The following is a 23,111-nucleotide window of genomic DNA, read 5'->3' on the forward strand; positions in this document are numbered from 1 at the left end:
TCACCTGGACAGAGATTCGCGCAGTGAGCGAGGTTGGACGTGACTTTCCCTTGATCTTCTTATGATATAATTATGATAAATGTTTGTACCGATGGCGAATGATTGTTGTGCCGCTATCATTTATCGAACGCGTGTAACCCATCCCGTCTCCCTGGCTGCATGACAAGTCACATCAGAGGCGCATAAACTTTTTTTGTCATGTTATTTAATTTGAAAAAGGCTAAAATAAAAAGTTGACATCTAATATATTAACACCGGGATGTAAGCCGTAGTCAGTGACTAGCGCATGGTCCTGAGAGGGCGGACATGGTCGGGAGGCCCACCGTGGTCAGACGGTTGCCACCTGCGTCCACTTGCTACACTCTGAGCTGTATACAGGGGTGCGGGATGGTTACATAATTTCCTGGGTGCAGTTACATACCGTTGGCCCTGCTGCGGTGGAGATAACATCTGTATTATTGTACAAATACCTTATTAATGCACATATTTGTTACAGTCTCTGCGGCATGCCTTGTATGATATTATGCCTGGTATTTTCGGTTGAGCATGAGCCAATACTTTATATAATCTCCCCTCGTCTGAATCTGCTCACAGAGGTGCCAGTGTGTATGGAGCTCTAAAGTGTTGAATGCAGAGTAAGAAATGTAAAGAGGTTTTCCAGGCCTCTGATATAAGTCATCAATATCAGATCCATAGGGGTTCATTGAATGGAGCTGCACTGTGAAACTGTTCAATGCGTAGCAGCCACTGCCAAGCACACTCGGCTTGCTGTATGAAGTGTTTAGTCACGGGGTGTGATGTAGCGTTAGCATGCCTCTTGATGAAGTAGCAACAAAACGTGCATTGGGGCAACGTGGCTCATGCAGACTGACACAACTGCTTTGTAAGTATCTTTATACTGTCCTTTATCTCTCTAGACATATAGGTAACTGTGGAGACACAAGGGGTCGGCGGGCGCCCAGGTCCGCTAGCTGGAACCGCATGGACCAAGGATCATCCCACCGAACGCCCGCTCTCTCTTTATCGTGGGCATAACGCTACTCATACTACACAGGGTGAGGGTAAAACAGTGTGGCAATGCTTTATTGAACCACAAAAAAAGGCAGATAACACATAGAGCAGTGCCAGCAAAATACCCCCAAGATGGTGCACATTACAGAGTCTCACCCTTCCGATAACTCGCCGGGATAATAGCACCTGTTACTTCAGTGCTTCCAGGGTCCGTACCCCACCTGTGGCACGCACATAGAGAGGAAGTAACGACAAGTGTAGGAAGATGACAGTCCATTCAGTTCATACAAGGCCAGTGGATCCAAGGATCACAACCTGGCTTAATCTTCCAGAATCAGTTACGCCACCTGCGGCACACACAAAGAGAGAAGGTAACATCAAGCATAGGAAGATGACAGTCCATTCAGTCCATACAAGGCCAGTTGATCCAAGGATGGAAACCTGGCTTCATCTTCCAGAGTCGGTTACGCCACCTGTGGCACACACACACAGAGAGGGTAACGACAAGCATAGGAAGATTACAATCAATCCATTCAGTTCATACAAGGCCAGTTGATCTGAGAATCACAACCTTTTCATCTTCCAGGGTGGGTTATTCCACCTGTGGCACACACACAGAGGAGGTAACGACAAGCATTGGAAGATGACAGTTCATTGAGTCCATACAAGGTACAAGGCCAGTTGATTTGAGGATCACAACTTGGCTTCTCTGAACATCTCCATGAAGCCAGGTGACCGGCGGGTCCCAATCCTGTTTTTCTCCAAACACATCCATGGTTCAGGGATAGTCACTGGAGCAGATCTGTATTCTTCCACCTGGTGCTGAAAACCCCTAGGTTGTTTCCTGTAAAATAATAGATCCATGGCCCTCATGATGGAGCCATGATGAATTGGATGCTGTCCTGTCTCTGGTCTTTTGGAAGTATGGATGTCTTGGCAGAAACTCTGGCTATCTCTCTCTCAGTTTCTCTGTCTCTGAGTCTCTTTATACAGAGGCATGTAACCTATTTTTAGATTTAACAAGTGTCCTTCAGTCCAGCATCACAGATAAAGGGAAGAGCATTACTTGATTATTTAATCTATTTGCATAGTTTTTCCCTCTCTGCTTTCAAAGTCAACAAACTGGCTCCGTAATATAATGCATTATTAGCATATCAGCAAACATCACTACCCATCAAAGATAAGCGCACACTATGTTATATAAAATATCAGCTTACACGTCACTATTACAGGCTTACACAAGCAAAAATATAGATAACAGCATATTCTTGGTTTGCTAAAAATAGTCGTCTGGGTAATTAAGATACAATGCTGTGTCCTCACAGTAACACTGCTTTACCTCTTTAAATTTAAAGCAGATTTAGTATAGTTTGTCACCACAGACCAAACCTTGTTTGGCTGCATTCAGCCTCTTTGTTGTTAACCCTGGATATGTGGTGATATTTTCATGCTCTTGTATTCCTGCTCTGTACACAGAGTGTGTTTTTCTCGTATTTGGTCTGTTCCAAGTATTTTTGTGTGACAGATTTATTGTGGTACTTTGCACACATTATTTTATTGTCATGCACTTTGCACTTCAGTCAGTTTGTCTGTTCCCCCAATGGAGCTCAGAAGCCTCTGTATTTTAATCATTGAATTTTAAAATGTTGCAATAAAGTTTAAAGAATTGGCCCAATATTTATGGACATAACTGTTTATCACCCATGGTAATTCTGCTTCATGTCACCTGGCTTATCCAGGGTTTTTTTTCCCCTCCTTTTTTTTTTCTATACTACGTTGTGCATAAATATGTGATTCTTCAGAATTTGTTTTAGTCTTTGCCTGATGAAGAGACGTATGTAGTCTCGAAAGCTGCAATTTGTTACCATCTTTTCAGTTAGCCATTAAAAGGTATCAACCACTGAGGACTCTCAATTCTAAATATTTTGCAATAAAGTTTAACATTTTAGGATGATTCTCTATGAGCATTCAGTTCTTCCCACTTTATGGCCTGTATGGAGAACATAAAACCTCCCGTGTTCCTTCATGCAGTAAGAGGAGACAAACACAGACCAGCAGACTGGCAAGAAACAAAACAGTAGAGAAAGGCACAGGACAAGATGGCTGTATCATAGAAATCTAGCAAGTAGGGGTGAGTATTGTTGTGCCACTTCTGAGAAGTAGCTAGAGTCAAAGAGGAGAATGTAGGGAGCTCCTCCATGTATCACAGATGTAGTTTGTTCAAGATGGAAGAGATTAACCCATATTCATGAAAGTGCTCCATTACTGAAGGAGAGGATTGTCCACACAAGGAAGAGCATAGAGGCTTTTACCCTATTGGTGATGAGCGCATCCACTGACAGGCAACGTTTAACCACCATAAAGGTGAGGATTTACGAAAACAAAAGGGAAAATACACTTACATCTGACTGTGAGGACTGCCTCGTCAAAATGGCCTGAGTGTGAAGTAAGGATCGTATAAGAGACCGATGGGGACTTGTGTCTGAATGTGAGGACTGTGACTGCGAAACCAAGTGAATAGTTCATAAGTGAGTGCAAATAACCTGACAATATGTCCTGAAAAGCTCTGCTCCCAAGAGTAGGTGACCGCAAAGAGCGGCCATGACCAGCGAAGAGAGCGGCCATGACCAGCGAAGAGAAGAAGATGCTGCTGAAGTGACTGTCAGCAAACTGTCTCATGAATACGTAAAATAAGTGAAAGCTCACCGCTGTACACCGTCTACCTCTGCTCCAGCCTGTTGCCTCTTGGAACCATCAAGCTTGTTGCTTTTAAGTGAGTAACTCTTCTTGAATTGCTGCTGGAGTCTTCCCTTTTACTATCCATGAGTTGAGAAACAAAGGACGATGCAATGCACACTGCATACGGCCCATATCAATAGGGCGTTGACCCTGTTGCTACTATATACAGTATGTGTCACATTTATTCTACGCGTTCTCTGGTCTCATCAGTACAGATGTTTATACAATGTTACTTGGATACATTGGGGCAGATTTACTCAATTGGGAAAACACATAATTCATTGGAGTAAAATTCCAAATCGGAAACATTTTGTTTTTACTTTTCTCACTTTGGAAACTGAAATGTTTAATTTGCTTGTGATTGATGTTGATTTTCTCTACAATTTGCAACAATTGTTGTCATATTTTAGAATCATTGTGGACATCTGATGGTGGCCCCGATCTTCTCATTTACCGCTGCCCACTTTTAATAGCACTTTTAGAAAGTTGAGAGTGCTAAAAAGTCACAAATTGAAATTTAAGTAAATGTGTGACTGCTTTTTTATGCTACAAAAGTCGAGCAGTTATCAAATCAATTCACAAAATATTTTGCTGGTAATTTCCCAGCCAGTGTCACAGTTGGGTCCCACCAGAAGAACTCAGTGCTGAACCCCATGAAATAGTCTCTACCAGAAGGTGATTGTCTCGAGTCCAGTCTCTGCCTTTTTTAATGTCTGAGGACTTTGGCCGCCGGAGGATCCTGTGGTTTTTGGGTCGGACCTTCTAGGAATTGGATGGAGATGGAATTGACCTTGGAGAGGCTCATGTTCCCTCACACAGACCACCTCTCGCTCTGAAGTCTGGGGGGCCGCGCATTGCTCTGTAGGGTATTACTTTTGATTTTGAGGTTTTATTACACACATTTCCCCTCCCTGCCTCTTTTATTCTGCTCAGTAGAATCTGTAAAATTAAGAATGTGATGAAGACATCTGCTGTACATCTTTATGACGTTTACCAGGAAACTAAGTCGCTATAAATTCAGTTCGGCTCAGTTTTTGTTGTTTTTGTATCCGTACTTTATCAGTGCGATGCCTGGGGACACAATGCTGCAGAATCTATCAGCAAGCATCATGCCTGGGAACCTCTCCTGTAAGTCAATCAGCCGGATATTACTACATTTTTGTGTGTCCGCAATGTGTTCAACACCTCAAACTATGAATTTATTGCGCGTCATCCCGCCACAGTTACCTTTGTGACAGGGTTCCCTTATCGCTAAGCTCAATGATACATGAGTCTGTCTCCAGACACGCGGCTTTAACACAAACTTGGAATTAAAATATTACAGCGCATTAGTCTGCATTGTGTCTTATGTACGGGAGCAGCAGTTTGTGCTGCAGAGCTGCGCTTCCTTCTCTGATCGAGGAGAGGAAGTTATCAATATGGATAGGGGCTTTGGAGCTTGAGTCACCCGAGGTCCATACAGCACCCACACTCTTACCTGCACCCACTGGACCCCTCATATGCACACATGCACCTCATGGGAGGGATTCCCCGCCCTGGACCCCGCCATTGGCCAGACAGGAGGAGGACTTGGCTAAGTGATCACTCCGATCTGATTCCCACAATTCTACAAGTCACCTGGAGAGAAATGAACGTCGGGCCGCCGCCACTTCCCCAGACAGATTTCTTACGTGATGAGGCGCATTTTTTCATTGCACCATTTTGGGATACAAATAATGAGAACGATTTATTTTTATACTTACACTTTTTTGTCTATTACATTTTTTTTTAACCTTTTTTTGTCAAATTTTTCTTTTATTTTGCAATTTTTTAAGTCTATTTTATGTGTTCGCTTTTTATTATGTTCGCGGAATTAGGTGTGGGTTTTGCTTTTCTTATATTTGTGGCAAATCAACAGTTGTGACTTTTTGAAAAGTCGTAAAATATTTGCATAAACGTACTCAAGTGTCTCCTGCAGTGATTTTATGGACGCCTGACATTTTTAAACTAATTCTGTGACATTTTAAGTGGAACACGAAAGTTTTACTCTGAAAAGCAAAGAAAAAAGACGAATTCACGAGCGTTTGTGATGCCCAATGTGCTTTGAGTTTTGCTTTTACCGTGTTCATTGTTTGCTATAATTGACACATTGCCTTTATTCTGCAGTAGGTGCGATCACAGAGATAATAAACTTAGGATTTCTTTATATTCTATAGTTTTTCAGCAATAAAACAAAAGTTTCCAAGACCCATTCCAGCAGCATTTCTGTTTTACTTTTCTGCTTTTTTTATATATTGGATGACTTACTTCTTGATCAATTCTATTCCATTGTTAAAGAAAACAAACAAACAATCTTACATTAGCTTTATGCTCAATTGCCATGAAATGAGACTAAATATGAATATTTTGTTATTTTCGTGAATTTGTACAGAAAAACAGATGTTCACATTACTGAGATAGGAGATGACAGTTGGTGTTTATAAGATTCTATGGAGAAGGGAGGGGAAAGAAAGGAGGAGCTAGAGGCAGCACAGACATTCTGCTGCAAGTTCTTCTGGAACGTCAGTTACAGTTTCCATAGAACTTTATGAGCACCAACTGATATCTCCTCTCAGTACTCACAGAATACCGATTTACCCGTGAGTTGATCATTTTGTTAATGAACGATCAGTCCAGGAAGAGAAAGAAGCAGATTTTTCTAATAATATATATTACAAAGTTTCTTCTCTTTAAATGCTATTAGCTTGTGTCACAATGGGTGCAATATCCGGGATTGGAGCTCTCTGTTTATATACTTAGCGGTTAGACAGAGGGGAAGGGTTCCTTGTAATACCCCATCGGCACTCCTGCCACATCATTATGGGATGTCACAGTTTCCCATACAGCAGCCATCGTGAAATTGGCCCCATCAAGAACAGGATATAAACTCAATCCAACTTTCTCCCACCAAATTTCATCTGCTCTAGTGGACTGAGAAATTGTCTGGCCTCTAAATATTAGATTTCCTGGCCGTGCGGCACATTTCTGGCCGTGGAGTGAAGAAGTGCAAGTTCAGCAGAGATAAAAGTTCATTTCTGTAGACTTTCTAAAGATAAATGTAAGTTATTGCATCGAGATCCCGGTGACTGGGGTTGTGCACATAAATGGAGGAGAAAGGAACAGTATAAGAAATAGGCTCGAGAAACAGAAGAGCGAATCGTCCATAACGCAGTTTACACTGGATTTCTGGCTGAAATGCTGCAACATTTCTCTGCTCCTCGTTATTGGTCCGAAATTTGTCACTTTTGTCTTTTTTTTACTTTCCTCTGATAACTTTTTGAAATTTGGCCAAATTCATGAAGAGGCGCGAGCAGTCGCATTTCTTACTCCGAATACAAGACCGGGAAAAGGTAATTAGTGTCCTAATAACACGATAATTGGATACAAGGAATGGACGGGACGGTGAAGGGCGGCTGTAACCATAAAACACCCACACTGCGGTAATGGAGGGCCCATAAAACAGAGAGGAAGGTTATTTTGAGGGAACTTTTTGAAGTCACTTTTCCTTGCGTTGTCTTTGCGCCAAATGTATCAAAGTGTCTCGTGATGTTTGATGATGTTTAACGATTAAATATAAAACTTCAGGCTTTAACTGTTTCTCATAGTTTGACTCCATCTCCACTACTGGAGTAGAAGTGCAAGGGGTTTTTTTTACACTTTTTAAAAAATAGCCGTTTGTAAATTTGGCTTGTGGCTCATCGCGCCCACTCAGACACCCAATTTTTCAAAGAAGGTAAATTGGCAAAAAAAAGAAAAAAATAGCCAAAATGTGTGACCCCTCATGCCAAAATCCTAGCACAAAAGTCTTTTTGCCTCATTTGCCTCATAGATCCCAAGGATGTGTGTCTCTGGCTGCACCGCCACTCTGGCACAGTATGGGGGCGCACAGTATGGAGGCGCACTGTCATGATCCGTTCCAGGGTTTAATCCTGTCTGCCCTTTTTCCGGGTGGATCATGTTAAGGGTTAACTTTGCTCTGCCTCATTCTGGGTTCAGGTTTGCTATTTAGCTCCCATGTGTCCTGCTGGCGGTGTCAGCTATAGTTCTACCTTCGGCGTGTGAACCTGACTCTGGTAGCTCTTGATCTGTCCTGCTGTGATCCCTGACTTGCCCCGTGTCTGTTGACTCCCTCTGTCTGCCCTTTTCTCAGTGTTTCCCTGTTTGTTGGCTTGATTCTCTGGTTTTTGACTTGGCTCATATTCAGACTCTCTTCTGCCGTCTGTCTTTTTCTTATCCGCTTCTGACCATTGCTGAACCCCCTGGCTTGTTCCTGACCACGTATACTGCTGCTACTATTTGTACTTCTGCTTCTAATGGTTTTTGACTCGGCTTGTCTGACCACTCTCTCGCCACTTGGTGGCGTCTGTGCTGCTGCTCTGTGTGTGCAGTCTTACTTCCCTCTCAAGCCCCCCCTGTTGGAGATTGCGCTATACTGCACTGCAGCAGCATGACACACACAGTATGGAGGCGCACTGTCTGCTCTGCATTGTGATCCATCCCCCTGGACTCTTCAGCACAGTGGACTCCTATTTGCTTCCCTCCCGCTCTGAGCTCGGGCTGTTTGCTGGTTCACTGTGGGAAAGGGAAATCAGTTCTAAGGTAAGAGTTACATTGTTACAATCTGTTTCCTCAGGTCTCCACACATCGTATTCACAGATTCCCTTTACAGATGGGGGACTGCGCTTATAATATGTCATTTGTGAGATTTCAAATTTTGCTATAAAAAAATTAATTTGTAATTAATGAAATTTGTTAAGAATTTTCAGAAAATGTGGGATTTGTCAGGATTTGTTCTTCCTCACCTGGTGCAATGAATATGGCGATATAAAGATCGAAGCCCAGAGGGAACGAACAGAGGAACCAGCGGGGAGCTGCGGCAGCAGGGCAGGGGAGTATCATATTTTAGGATTTGTTTAACCCCTCCATTTATTATGTTTTGGGGTCTGCAGAGATTTCACAATAAACTTTTTTTTTGAGCCTCGACTTTGGACTGAACTGAATCTGTTGACCGATTTGAGAAAATCTGCCCAATTTTATTTTAGGGCTCATCTCCTCTGGGGACATTGTGGGTTTGAACAGGTGAATATTGTTTTTTATATATTTTTTTATTCTGTGAACTTCTCCGCACTCATCCGCTTTTTTTCTGAGATCCCAGACAATCTCTTTAGAGGAGCATGTCTTATTAAAATGAAAGTCCCCTCATCAGATGACAGATGTCTCCTACATCCTCTGCGTGTCTCTGTACATAGGAGAATCTATCAGCGAGCTTGTTCTGACAGCGACATCTCATCTTCTACGAACTTCTTTTTCTCAGCTGATTTATGACCAGATAAAATCTGAAGTTTGATCAGAAGTCAGCTTAGAAGATGGTTCAGGAGAGAAGAGACATGGTTTACAGACCACAGATAGTATCTATGGTGATTCTATGGTATTCTGCAGTCTGCTATGTACTGTGATACATAGAGGATGCAGAATCCAAATGGTTCAACATTTGTAATCAAAACCCATAATAAAGGTGTTTTAAGACAAAAAATTACACAAGTCGATATCTTATACGTCACTCTATCCGCTGTGATTTTGTGGCAAGGATTTCATTATATACAATGTAGTCAGAGGTTGCATTTGGGGTCCAGTGGACCCTCTTACCTCCTGGGCCTTACTGCCTGTACGATACGTCCTCCTTTGGATGAATATAGTCCGTATACAATGTTGCAGAGTTCACGACCACAATGTATCTGTATAATGGGGAGTGACCCCAGCAGACGCCCCTATCATGCCCCGCCATGACAGTGTGACTTCTCCTGTGTTCTGCTGCCGGCGCACATTACTCATGTTAATTCAGCCTTTATGTTACACTTCACAAGCATTTTTTCCTGAATTTGTCCAATAATGTTTGCATATTATTATTATTATTCATATTTTCAGTTCCCCCCAGATTCTCCTAACACAGATCTCCTGCAATCTCTTCATTATTGTTCAAAGGTCTTTCTTGTTACTCGCTCAATCTATTGTACATTTTCTCATCAAGAGAATTGTAAAACATCTATTTGGAATATGAAATCTTACCTTGTCCCAAAGTTATCCTCGCCTTTTGAAATAGTGAATCTCGCTTCCTCGCTCGCCGGCAACCGTCCGCAGAGAGATGCTTTGTGCTCCGATATTCTCTACAAACTGGGGCAAAAACACCGGTGAAACTCCAAGGTTTTGGTTTAATATCCCGGCAGACAATGAGGCTCATGTGAAGGTCCAATAATAAAGAAAATGGTGATCACACAGAGGTCAGACGGTTTTTACACTCCGCGTCCTTCCTCAGTCTCTAAAGGAAACTCCAAGACACACAATGACTTAGGAACTGCTTGCAACAATTCTCAGAAGAAAGAAAAAAATGGAAAGAAATATAAAAAAAATGCCCAAAATAGCTAAATATAAAGCAGTAAAAATAAAAATAATCCTAAATATATGTTAAGCCAATATAAATATATAAAACAGTCAAATATAAAAAAGCTTTAATAGAGACAAATATACAAAATGCAAAAATATGAAAAATATCCCAAATATGTATAAATGCAAAAATATAAATGATTCTGAAAAACAAAAATGTAATTAATTATACTGTAAATATTCTATAAAATTAATATATTTGCAAATATGTATACTTCTGTTTTTATATATGGTATATGTAAGAAATATAAATATATTTTTTAAATAATAATTATATTTTATTAGTAGTATTTTTGTTCATCAGTATATTTTTGTACACATATAAAGCTAAATTATAAATAATAATTAAAAAAAACAATTTAAATAATTATGATAAAGTTTATAATTGTTCGGTAAGCGCTGCAAGACAAAAAGCGTAAAAGTATCTGACACGCAGGTCAAGTGTGCAAATGTTATGAAATATAAAATACCTCAGGCCCAATTCATCAATTGCCCTATTTTTAAGTCACTTTTCTTTTTTGTTTTGTAACATTAGTTGACGCTTTTTATGCCTTGTTTTTCAAAATGGCACACGCGGTTTATTAATTGTACGCAAAATGAAAAATGTTGTTTTATTTTGTCTTCTACTCAATTTGTGCCTTTTTAGAGCAGAACGTGAGAGCAGCATAATGTAGAGACAGAGCCCCTGATTCCAGTGATGTGTCACTTACTGTGCTGCTTGCTGCAGTTTTATCAGCAGGAGATTATTAGAGGACCAGTAAACCTGCTGCCCGTCAGTCCTTGATATTCCATTGCTCTATATAACCGCGCTCTGTTACAATGTTGCACACAATTCTAACAATTGCGAAAAACTTTCCTGCAGACAAACAATCAACCCCTGGGACTTTAATACATTTGTGCAAAAAACTTTATAAAAAGTCACAAATTCTGAATAGGCTGAAAACATTTGGATTAGAAAAAAACAAGACTCAGTATAGTGATGAGCAAGTAAGAAAACAGCCTTCACAAAGAAGAAATTGGCGCAAAAACAAAAAATCAGCTCTAAAATAGGAAAAATTGGACAAAAAAAAACAAGAGCCAATGTAATAATGAATCTGGCTCTGTGTGTTTGATTAATGTTTATTATATAACGACTTTCCAGCTGAAATATGTTGCAATTTTCAAAAAATGTGAAAATAAAAAAAAAAGCTTTAGAATGAAAAACAATTTTCAATTAATGCCGAACATTCCGGGAGATAATTGTACAGACATGAATTTAATATGGTCAAATAATTAAGCTGAGAAAATAGATCAATAAAAATCAAGCTGCACTCCCACATGAACAAATTAAGGAAATCTACTCTACCTTCAATCAAACATTATCCTTGAAAAACGAGCCTTTCGGGAGCGCGCGCTGCCGGCGTCGGGGGAACGGATAATGGATTTTGAATGCTTAAGAAAAAAACTGCTTTACATTAAAAAGGCAAATGGAAAGATAGGAAAATAGTTTTAGACAGTGGAAAATTATAAAAATGTGTCCAACCCAGGGCAGAAAATACGATTTGCCGGTATTCCTTCCCAATAGTTAATAGCGGCCTCCCGAAAGCTCGGCGTCAGTCCGCGGGTCACGCCGGGGTCGTCTTCTGGAGGGACGGATGTCACCGGGTGATAAGGATTACGTCTCGGGTTTAGAACCTTCCAAGTGAAGGAGGAGAAGGAGGAAAGCCGCTGTGCGTCTCTCAATAGTTCTCCAATCTCGTCTGATGACAGCAGAACTGACGGAAATCATTTCTAAGCCCCAAGTAATGTATCCGCTGTGTGCAGGCGCCGCCGACCGCTCATCTGCAGGTCTATTCCCGGGAAGACGGACGGTTATTATTCCAGGGCCTCGGAGAGGTGGGTGAATAGTCAGAAAAAAGGACAAAGATGAAAAATATTTGGTTGTATAGGAGATATTTAGTCCCAATAGAGATTTATTGAGAAAGTGGAGATAATCCTGCTGCGTGTACGGTGAGGAGCCGGTAAGGACTCGTTCACACTGGCGTATAACACGGCCGGGCGGTAGGTGATGTTGTATCCTCTAGCGCTCGGCCCAGGGTTCTTCTATGGGGCTGCACAGATTGTGTGCTCATGCCGATCCAGCACCATTGCAGCATGCTCGCACGTGTACCGGACCCCGATCCTCTCGCATGAAGAATCGACAGTCGTATGACCCCCGACCTTAGGGCAACTATGGCATCTCTACGGGATACAGCACGAGTGTCTTATATCTGCAGATTGCACCTCTGCGACCCCTGACCAATGGCCGAGCAAGGAATGAATGAAGCCGTGCGGCCCTGACTCCATTCACCTCTATGGAACAGCCGGAGTTGGAACTAGTCAGTTATGCTCCCACCGTGAGTTTTTGATTTTGCAGATTTTCTGCACCCATTAAATAAAATAGGTTACTTACATTTTTTTTCAAAAATGTGCAAAAAAAAACTCACCAAAAACCAATTGTGTGAATGTAGCCTTAATGATCCTGTGCCTATGACATAAGTGTCCATATTGGGAATACTTCTCTAAAAGGAAAAACAAAAGAAAGGATTTCAAAATGCCATATTTTTATATATTTAGTGTACTTATTGAAAATGTAGACTTTTTTTTAAACAAACAAAAAAACATTCAACTATCCTTCTATATTATTTCAAAACACTCTTTTTCGGTGATTACTTTGTATCTCCGTTCATACTGCACCCACACACACAGATGATGCACCATTTGAAAAGTAAACTTGCGCCTTCAGCAAGAAAATAGCCAAACAAACCACACATCCACAATGTGATCACAAAATACACTTTAAACATTAATTTCCATAAACCTGCAGTGAGAAGAAATGACCTGCAGGTGGCACCACACTACCCCAAAGCACAATACCACAAAGCTGAAACAAAAAAATACAACCGTAGGGAAAAAAAAGGTAAAATAATCTGCAGAAATTAGTTTTTTTTAAAAGGGATATTCCCAATTATTATGCAATGGTATAAATATGCTCAGTTATGGGGTCAATTCTCCTTCATAATTTTTACTGTCAAAGTGGCACTGCTGTACAGGGAGCTGCTCCGGTCACATACATAGGGCTGTGCTGCACTTCCCTACACTGCAGATAGATGGCAGTGCTGCTGTGGAGGGGAAAAAATGCTGCTGCCCCTGTTCTTTTGCAAGGTGCTGACAATCAGACCCCTTCTGATCAGTAAGTAAAATACCATTTTGTTTAATGTTGGGGTGGGGGTATCTCCTGTAGGCTGGAGTCACACACAACATAAAACGGACGAGAATTGCAGAAATGTTCCCTGAACAGTGATCCCTATGTCATCTGTGTGCAGTGCGAGGAGGCGTATGACATCCGTACAGTGAGATTTCCTCACCGGCTTGCAAAATTGACATATAGTGGGTCCATGGGCTCAAATATTCGTGAATATATAAATGTCAGTGAGACACACACCTCTCTGTGTTCATCATCTCATTAAATACATTTACATTTGACCAGCTTGATTTTCCTGAAATTGCCCGCGCCCCCGACAACCAATGTGCGAAACTAGTATAAAATACATTTCCAGCCTAACTTTTAGCTTTTAGATCACAATGACATATAGCTAGAATTAAGAATAAAAGTTAATATAAAATTGCCCAAACATAAGTAAATACAGACTTCTAATTATTTTGCTTTTACTTTTAAAGTTTGAGGATTTTTTTGCAGTTGTGTGGTCCAAACTTCTAAAAGAGACATCAGGAAAATGCAGCCTATTGCAGGAGACTTTCTTTTGTCACTTCCTGATGTCACTTCCTGATGTCACTTCCTGATGTCACTTCCTGATGTCACTTCTTGTTGTCACTTCTTGCTGTCACTTCCTGCTGTCACTTCCTGATGTCACTTCCTGATGTCACTTCTTGCTGTCACTTCCTGCTGTCCCTTCCTGCTGTCCTTCCTGCTGTCACTTCTTGCTGTCCCTTCCTGCTGTCACTTCTTGCTGTCACTTCTTGCTGTCATTTCCGTACAATGGCCACCAACACATAAAAAATGGCAATATCTCTATGAATAAAATAAATTACTGAACTTTAATTGCTCAAACTTTAGAAAAACTAAAAAGTCTTGTATCTGGTAACTAATGTAACACTGGATGTATCCTTAGATAATTACTCTTTCAATGTTGAACAGTAAAAATACCAAAGTAAATTTCCACCTAAATTAGGGTTCTAAACATTCTAACGTTTTGTGGGAATTTGTGTGAACGTAGTAAGTAGTCACTGACTCTCGGGGCCAAGAACAGGTTATAAAAGCAATAAAATATCCTCACGTCTCCATGGTTCTGCTGTCACCTGTCTCGCTGATGCCGGTCTTCCCATCTAGTTATTCTGCTGATCTTCATTAGGCGCCATTTTATAGCCTGAGGTCTAGTGAAGAACGGCAGCACCGGAGGCCACAACAAGAAGGAGAGAGAAGCTAGAGGAGTCGATCAGAGGAGCGGTGGTGGTGGGCGAGGTCCGGGCAGGGCCGAGGAGAGATGAATGTAAGATTTTTTTTAATATCCTTCTCCAGCCAAATTGTTTCCCACCACATTTGTTTGACGCCAGTTGAATTATTTTCCTGCCAAATCCCAATTTGAGCAGATGCGCTCATCTCTGTATGGATATTCTGAAGTCTCGGCAATAAAAATCAGATACTTTCAAAATAAAGAAAAAAATACAAGAAATGCAAAAAAAAAAAATGTAATTGAGCATAAGTTTCCACGATGAGTTGTAAATGCTGTTTATTTTTGTTGCACAAAAAAAACGCAGCGTCTAAGGCTATGTTCACACGTTGCGTTTTTTCATGAATTTTTTTTTTAATGCAAATTTGCAGCTGTGTCTTACAGTACTAGCAGAGAGATTTCAGAATTGTCATGTGCGTAGCTTGTTTTTTTGTCATTGGGATTTTATGCAATACCTTGGTTTTTGCAAAATGCAGCATGTCACTTCTTTCAGCGTTTTTTCAGCTTTGTTTCACACATTAAAATCAATGGGTGGTGCAACAAATGTTGCCTTTTTGGTGCCAAAACCTGATAAAGCAGAATCAGATTTTTTTGTGCACTAAACTTTATCAGCATGCACAAGAGACAAATGTATCCTGACAAAAACCCAGGAAAAAAACAAATAAAAAATGCAGCAAAAACGCAACAAAAACTAAGCAAAACCTACTTTTTTTGAAACACGTTTCTTACTGCTAAGAGAGCAGGTTTTGCCTATGGAAAAAAATGCATGAAAAAAGCCACGTGTGAACATAGCCTTACAGTTCCAGCAAAGTGGAAGGATTTTATGCAATCACTTTTTTATGTAGAATAAACTGACCGGGAGTGTGAGTTTCAAGTCCGGAACATGTGACTTTCTCTTGCAGATTTTCTGAGTTTTCTAAGCAGATTTTCCCCATAGAATTACATTAGATGCTGAAATTCCGAAGGTATAAACTTCACACGTGTTCATCAACAAACATTGAAAAAGGTAAATCCCGGGAAGCATAAATATCAGCTAACAAGAGACAAAAATCACAGCATGAAATCACGTGTCAAAAACGCAAATAACCTAATATATCCAATAGTTGCAGAAAATCCTCAACAAATCCTCATCCTGATAACGGAGCCGGAAGGTCCAGCACCAGCGGTCAGAATCATTTCTCCGTGGATGGATACGGCGCCGGCCGCACGGAGGACGAGTCACATGGAGATTTGCCGTTACCGCATAGATAAATAAACTTCCAAATCAATTCTATTTTTTTCTTTTTTCCTGCACGAACATTCAGGGTCCTGAAATAAAATGATATTTGCTAAATCAACATGAAACTTTGCATTACTGAAACACTTCATTGCCTACCTGTGAATATGTCTTTATTAAATTAGCCATTTAATTCAAAGGGAAATTGAATAAAAATAATAATCTTGTGACTTTTTTTTTTTCAGGACTGAAATGATCCATTTTTTGTTATTACTGTAATAAGTGACATTATAAAAGACAGGAGTTTGATTTAGACGTCGTTCTTCTGAAATATGCACTTATATCTTCAAGTATTATCATTAACTAAAATGCCTCTGCCATTTTTGATAATTGTACTTTTATTGCTGTTGCTTTTTTTTTCATCCTAATGAAAACGATTAGCTACAAAAATGCCCAAGAAAGTCTATTTTATATTCAGGATGTCTGATTTATGCGGTCGCCGCTCTCCATCCGCCAAGCTGCTCACACGACTACTAATCCCTCACATATAAACTCTCAGTATTAACCAGGAAGGTTTATCTTAGTTCTTTATGTTATTATGTAACAATTTATATCTTTTGTTACATTTATAGAATCACAGGGTGAGGCCTCACTCAGATGCGTACAGCTGCTTTCCGTGATTTTCACCAATACCACTCGCACCTATGATGGTCTATGAGACCGGTCACGTGTTCCGAGTGGTCCACGGGAAATGTCAGAGCTTGTTCAACTTGGATCTAAGGGTTGGATCAAAATCAGCAATGCAAGTCAATGTGTCTGTGAGAAAATCAAAACTCACTCGGATGCCATCTGAGTGCGTTTCGATTTTCTTGGACTGTCAGAATGGAGAAGGTAGAACACTTTTTTTAATTTCTCAATGTGTGGGAGAAACGGATGACACTCAGAGTCTGACCAGAATAATTGGTTTGATTTTCTCGTACACAAAAAAATTGGACGCCTGAACGAAGCCTTATTCTCACATTCATCTTCAGAGCCCTCCGCTCCTCCACCTCCTACTTACTGGGGGCGGTGCGCTCCTGAAGATTGACAGTTCGGACCTGCAGCATGATACCGTACTGAGCGCTGGTCCGTGCTGCTTATTTGAGGCAGCACGAGGTGAAGCACTGACACAGCGATCCGGAGAGATTCAGAGCAGCGCTAAGTCTAAGAGTTTTGGGTTCTCCAGCGCAGGGCTTGATTCACTTGCAGCTCACAGATGACATTTTGTTAGCTTGATCTTAAGCTAAGCCTGGGATCCTGGAGGGTAAGGACATTTTCTCAGCTCCTGTCCACTGTCAGAGAGCACCGACCTGATCCGAGGGGCAGGATTACCCAAAGAGATCCGCTCATCTCTACTTACCAGGTAAAAAATCTCCAGATTTTGCTCTTTTTTTTCCCGCTGATCCTCTGATTTTTATTTCCCGCAAATATTTATTGTCTCTACTTATTGGGCGGTGCTCATAGGGTAATTGTGCAGAGCAGCCTAAAGACACGCCCCTGAGGATCCTGTGAGCCACGCCCCATGGAAAAGACCATAAACATTAGTAGTAAAGTAAGTTGCCCATATCTCTGGAATCATGGTAGATTTAAGGAAAACAAATAAAAAACAAAAACTAAAATCAGAAAAGTCAGAAGAGAATAAAATAAAGCTTTAATAAGATTGCGAAAAGGACAAATAGCAAAGTAGAAGTCATTGGCTTGGTCCTGAGCCAGGAGTAACATTGTGGCTTTTGTTTTACTGTCCCCTTGCACTTACTGAGATGACGATACTTTCCATTCCTTACATTAGAGCCGTTCGTTTTTGGTCCTCTGGGAAAATGTCTGCAAGGATCCAACTATAACCTGATTTTGGCCCATTATGCACATGTGTAATCTTTGCTGGGAGAGGGGAGAGGGAGCTGCAGACAGAAAGTGAGAAATTCTAGAAAAGGAAAAGAACAAATTAAAGGGATCCTGTAGGATGCTCTTTGTCTCTTCCTCTTCTAAAGATGCCTCCTAGAGGCCTAAGTGGATGCCACATATCGGTAAATACAAAGATTGTTTACTGGCCACTCGTGTTTTATGTAAATTACTTGTTTGTAGTCAGAGAGGTGGAAACACTTGGAGACCAGTCAAGCAGGCGGGGCCTCATCCTGCCCAATCACCTCTGAGGACATGTGCATCATTCCGAGCCCTGCCCACATGGAGCAGAGTGGTGCTTAGTGATGAGGGTGTAAACACACATAAGCCCCCACTAGGGAGGAGTGGATCAGGCACAATTCCAGTTCGCCGGATAGAGCAGATTTTCCCTGGAAACTCGATCCGCAGAGAAGTTAAACTGCGCAATCTTTTCACAGTCTGGGGATTCTCCAGACACCAGAAAAAAAAAGAAACGTAAAATGTGAGAAGTAAGAAAATCCTTAGGGGTTGTGAGAGCATATAGGGGGCACGGCGCCTTCTGCTGATCCGGGAGGGTCCGTGTCTGTGACCGCGGATATCGGTGATTTCCATCAGTCCGGTCCCGAGCCGCGCGCTCCACCTTCTGAGCGCCTGAACTGGGTAATTTAATATCTATTGTCATCTGTTGTCATGCCGATACTTAACAATTTACTTGCATCAATAAATCCTTGTTATCTCGTTAATTAGATCTACGTTATAGATACAGATGAGCTGTCTGATCTGGTAAATTTGCATGACTTGAATTAAATTGAGCATTTGTGCTCGGGGGGGAGGGGAGGAATCAGTGCAGAGACGGGAAGGAAACGTCATGTGATGATCAGGGGAAGTTTGTAAAGAAGGTAATGATGGGCGGCCGGCAATGGGGGCGGTGGGCAGAGAGTAGAGGGCACGAGAGCAGCAGCTGTAACATAGGGAGGACTGGCAGCAGCGTGATCATGACATACAAAGATGGGAAATAACTTCCTTACAAGTTGTTCACCCCTGTAGGGAAGGAGAGAAGGAGTTTCAGATGAAACCACTGTGATATCAGTCAATTAGCTGGATCAAAAATGGGAGGAGCCTAGTAAATGTTGGGAGGGGCTTAATCAACAATGGGATGGGTCTAATCAATGATGGGCGTGGCCTAATCACTAATAGGAGGGGCCTACTAAACAGTTGGACAAAGTTTTACACCATCCAATCAGTGCATCTTGTGCCAGATTGTGCAGGACTTACCCACCCATTTGCCAAGAGGAAAAGTAACACCCAGTTGTCCATTCATACATTTCCAAGAGGAGTAAAACAACGCAGAATTGTGGGAAAAGATCCTCCTTTAGTGTTTCCTAAAACAGACACGTCAGGAGTCAGGAGTGGTGACAGATCCTTCTTAAAGGCGTTCTCTGGGGAATTAAAGGGGCTGTCGCATTTTTAGAAATGAATAGATTCTCCCCAGAGAAGTTGGATTCAGGAACATTCGATTTGATCCATATAACTTAGGTCCATATTAAAAACTGCTCCTATTACCGTGATGGGAAGGAAGGGGCTTATAAGCAGAGGATGGGTCCAGTGGTTAAACATTGGTGGCATATAGTCCTCCAAAACAAACCTCTGATACTTGTGTATAATATGAATTGAGAAAACGTTGCCACCATTACTGTGATGTGATAACACATTTCATACATTTTTTTTTTAATATTAAAATGGTAAAAAAAAATAAAAATTAAAAAAAAAAGTAGGTTTGTGTCGTTATTTTCTGAGTCCTGTAACGGTTTTCTTTATCCGTCAGTGGAGCTCTGTGGGGACCTGTTGTTACATTGTGAGCTGTAGCTTTTATTGTTGCCAATTTGTGGTACATAAGACGATTTGATCACATTTTATTGCATCTTTTTAGGGGGTTATTATCCTCTCAAAAAACTAATTCTGGTGTTACCGCATAATTGTTTTTAGATTTTCAGATATTGGACTTTTATGGAAATGGTGAAATTATTATTTTTGATTTTTTCATTTTTTTATGACCTTTGATTTCTTTTTTTTTATAACTAAGTTTTTTTTGTAATTTTTAGGCTCCTTAGAGGATTGGAACCAGTTGTGGTTTTTTCTATAAACTACAGCCGCACAGGAGGACACAGGAGGACAGAGGTGGCGGCGATGGGCCTCCAACATTCGCACCCTGTGAAGGCGCTGCCGGCGCACGCTCCATACCTGGGACTATCACAACCTACGTCTTGGCTTTTGTAAATGTTAGTGCCAGAAATATGCAGAAAAGAGTTTACTGGAAAGCAGCTCAGCCATCAAGGAGAACGTGTCTCGCTGTTAAACCTTCTTTGATGAATCTAATGAATCATTTGTGTGAAAATAAAATAATGCTGATGAATGTTTTGTCTCTGTGGGTTTGTCTAATGAGAATCTCACCTTGACATTTCCAGGGGACTCTTCAAAGGCATGATGAAAACTTCTGCGAGACTGAGAAGCCAAATTCCCAGCATTAAGCTTTTCTGCTTTTTTTTTTTATCCCGCGGTAATCGTATTTAATTCCTGGTGCGCTCACAATAAAACCAACTGTCCTGGGAATCGAATATCGTCACAAATGTCAGGACACAAGTATATTCATCCTTGGGTGCATCATGTATTATATCGATACTTCCCCGGTGGTTACATCGGTTCATGTACTGTCGGACTGCGACTCATTGGGTCCATCCAAGGAAATGACGGTCCATTCACCATCGATAAAGACTACCTTTAATTTAACCATGTCATCATTGCACACCCAGGGTACACCATTAATGAGGTACTGCAGGTTACCATGTCAGACCGCAGTGGTAAGTAATGGGCTCTGAAGACTTCCCCAGATGGGGTATAAAACCCCACCATAGAACCCTCTAATAGACCAGTCCAAGTCTGAGTGCAGAAAGTTTTTTATGATATATATACACTCACCGGCCACTTTATTAGGTACACCATGCTAGTAACGGGTTGGACCCCCTTTTGCCTTCAGAACTGCCTCAATTCTTCGTGGCATAGATTCAACAAGGTGCTGGAAGCATTCCTCAGAGATTTTGGTCCATATTGACATGATGGCATCACACAGTTGCCGCAGATTTGTCGGCTGCACATCCCAAAGATGCTCCATACAAGGCAGGATGGATCCATGCTTTCATGTTGTTTACGCCAAATTCTGACCCTACCATCCGAATGTCGCAGCAGAAATCGAGACTCATCAGACCAAGCAACGTTTTTCCAATCTTCTACTGTCCAATTTCGATGAGCTTGTACAAATTGTAGCCTCAGTTTCCTGTTCTTAGCTGAAAGGAGTGGTACCCGGTGTGGTCTTCTGCTGCTGTAGCCCATCTGCCTCAAAGTTCGACGCACTGTGCGTTCAGAGATGCTCTTAGGCCTACCTTGGTTGTAACGGGTGGCGATTTCAGTCACTGTTGCCTTTCTATCAGCTCGAACCAGTCTGCCCATTCTCCTCTGACCTCTGGCATCAACAAGGCATTTCCGCCCACAGAACTGCCGCTCACTGGATTTTTTTTCTTTTTCGGACCATTCTCTGTAAACCCTAGAGATGGTTGTGCGTGAAAATCCCAGTAGATCAGCAGCTTCTGAAATACTCAGACCAGCCCTTCTGGCACCAACAACCATGCCACGTTCAAAGGCACTCAAATCACCTTTCTTCCCCATACTGATGCTCGGTTTGAACTGCAGGAGATTGTCTTGACCATGTCTACATGCCTAAATGCACTGAGTTGCCACCATGTGATTGGCTGATTAGAAATTAAGTGTTAACAAGAAGTTGGACAGGTGTACCTAATAAAGTGGCCGGTGAGTGTATATTACCTTTCCCTTTGGCTTGACATATTCCGAGGTGAGTGGTGATAAGAAAAAGATACATGATTTTGTGATACTCTGTTGTGAGATGTTTCTGTTATATGTGGCACCTGGTGGCTGTGATGTGAGTTGCAGCCTTTGTGGGCTTTTGCTGGCGTGTCACCATGTTGCATTTGCTGTGTTTTACCTGGTGAGGGAGATCTTTGAAGCTCCTCGTCTGGATGAGCAGTTGTGGTGAAGCGCTGACAACAGATGGTGCAGTGGGGTGGACAATGTGGAACAATGAAGGCAGTTGTGGCGGGCCGACAACTGGCGTAGCAGAATTGTATTCCACAAGGAAGCGGGGTGGTCTGTATTATAGCAGAGCTGAGACTTTAGTAGAGTCCTATATCATACAAGTGGTATAGCAGAGCTTGATTTGTCATAGAGTCTAAAGCATAACTATCACAGCAGTAAGGCAGGGTTACCCTACTGGCCAGTGGTATAGCACAGTTGCCCAGTGACATAACAGAGCAATGTTTGCCACAGAGTCTAAGGCAGAACTGACCAATGGCATAGCATAGTTGCCAGTGATATACCAGAACTGGGATTATCGGGAGTTAATGCAAGATGGCAGAGAAAATCAACCTCCCGAATACTCAGGCAAAGTGCTGCCAACTGAGTCGGCCTGGCAGTGTGACGTCGGTCATGTGCATTGGACTGCCAGTGGAAGGAGAAGGACATTGAGTCCAGAAGAGGTGAGAAACAGAATTGAATTTGATTAATAAGAAATTGTATGCCTTAGGCAATTTTGATCAAAGGTAAGCGTGGGCCATCATTACTAATGAGACAAGTCAGGATCGCATCAAGGTGCAGAATCTGAAATTAATTAAGAACACTATTCTCATTACAGATGGGAATGGATTGATGGCTGCACTTTCACGGCTTCCTTGGTGACTGGAGCCTTGGTAAATGTTTCACCTATTAGTGTCCTTTCAGGTGCCCTATTAGCTCATACCCATGCCATGACCCTGAGCCCTAACAAGAAGAACATTAAACCTATCAGTGGATCAGTCGTCTGCTCCCTAAAAAAGCCAAATAGCCAATAAAAAAATGTCATGACTTTCCATAATATCTGTTACGGTCACTGGATAGGAGGTTGCACAGGATTAATCCGAGGCCGATCCCCGGCGGCTCCTCCTGCCCGATCCCTTTGTCTGACAGGTCTTTTTCTGCAGAGAAACGGTCTAGGAGAAGCCGTCAGGGGCCCCCATGGTCGCCAGCCTCCTTTTTGAAATTTTCATTCACTGAAGCGCTGCTACGTCCCAGAGTAAAGGAGACCTGACTGCCATAAAGCAGCGAGACTCGGATTTCTGCTGCCGATGGTTCGGATAGCGTGAATCACCGGACGCCCTCTCTATGACTATAAAACG

The sequence above is a fragment of the Ranitomeya variabilis genome, chromosome 8 (genome assembly GCF_051348905.1).
Source record: "Ranitomeya variabilis isolate aRanVar5 chromosome 8, aRanVar5.hap1, whole genome shotgun sequence".
NCBI classification, from domain to species: domain Eukaryota; kingdom Metazoa; phylum Chordata; class Amphibia; order Anura; family Dendrobatidae; genus Ranitomeya; species Ranitomeya variabilis.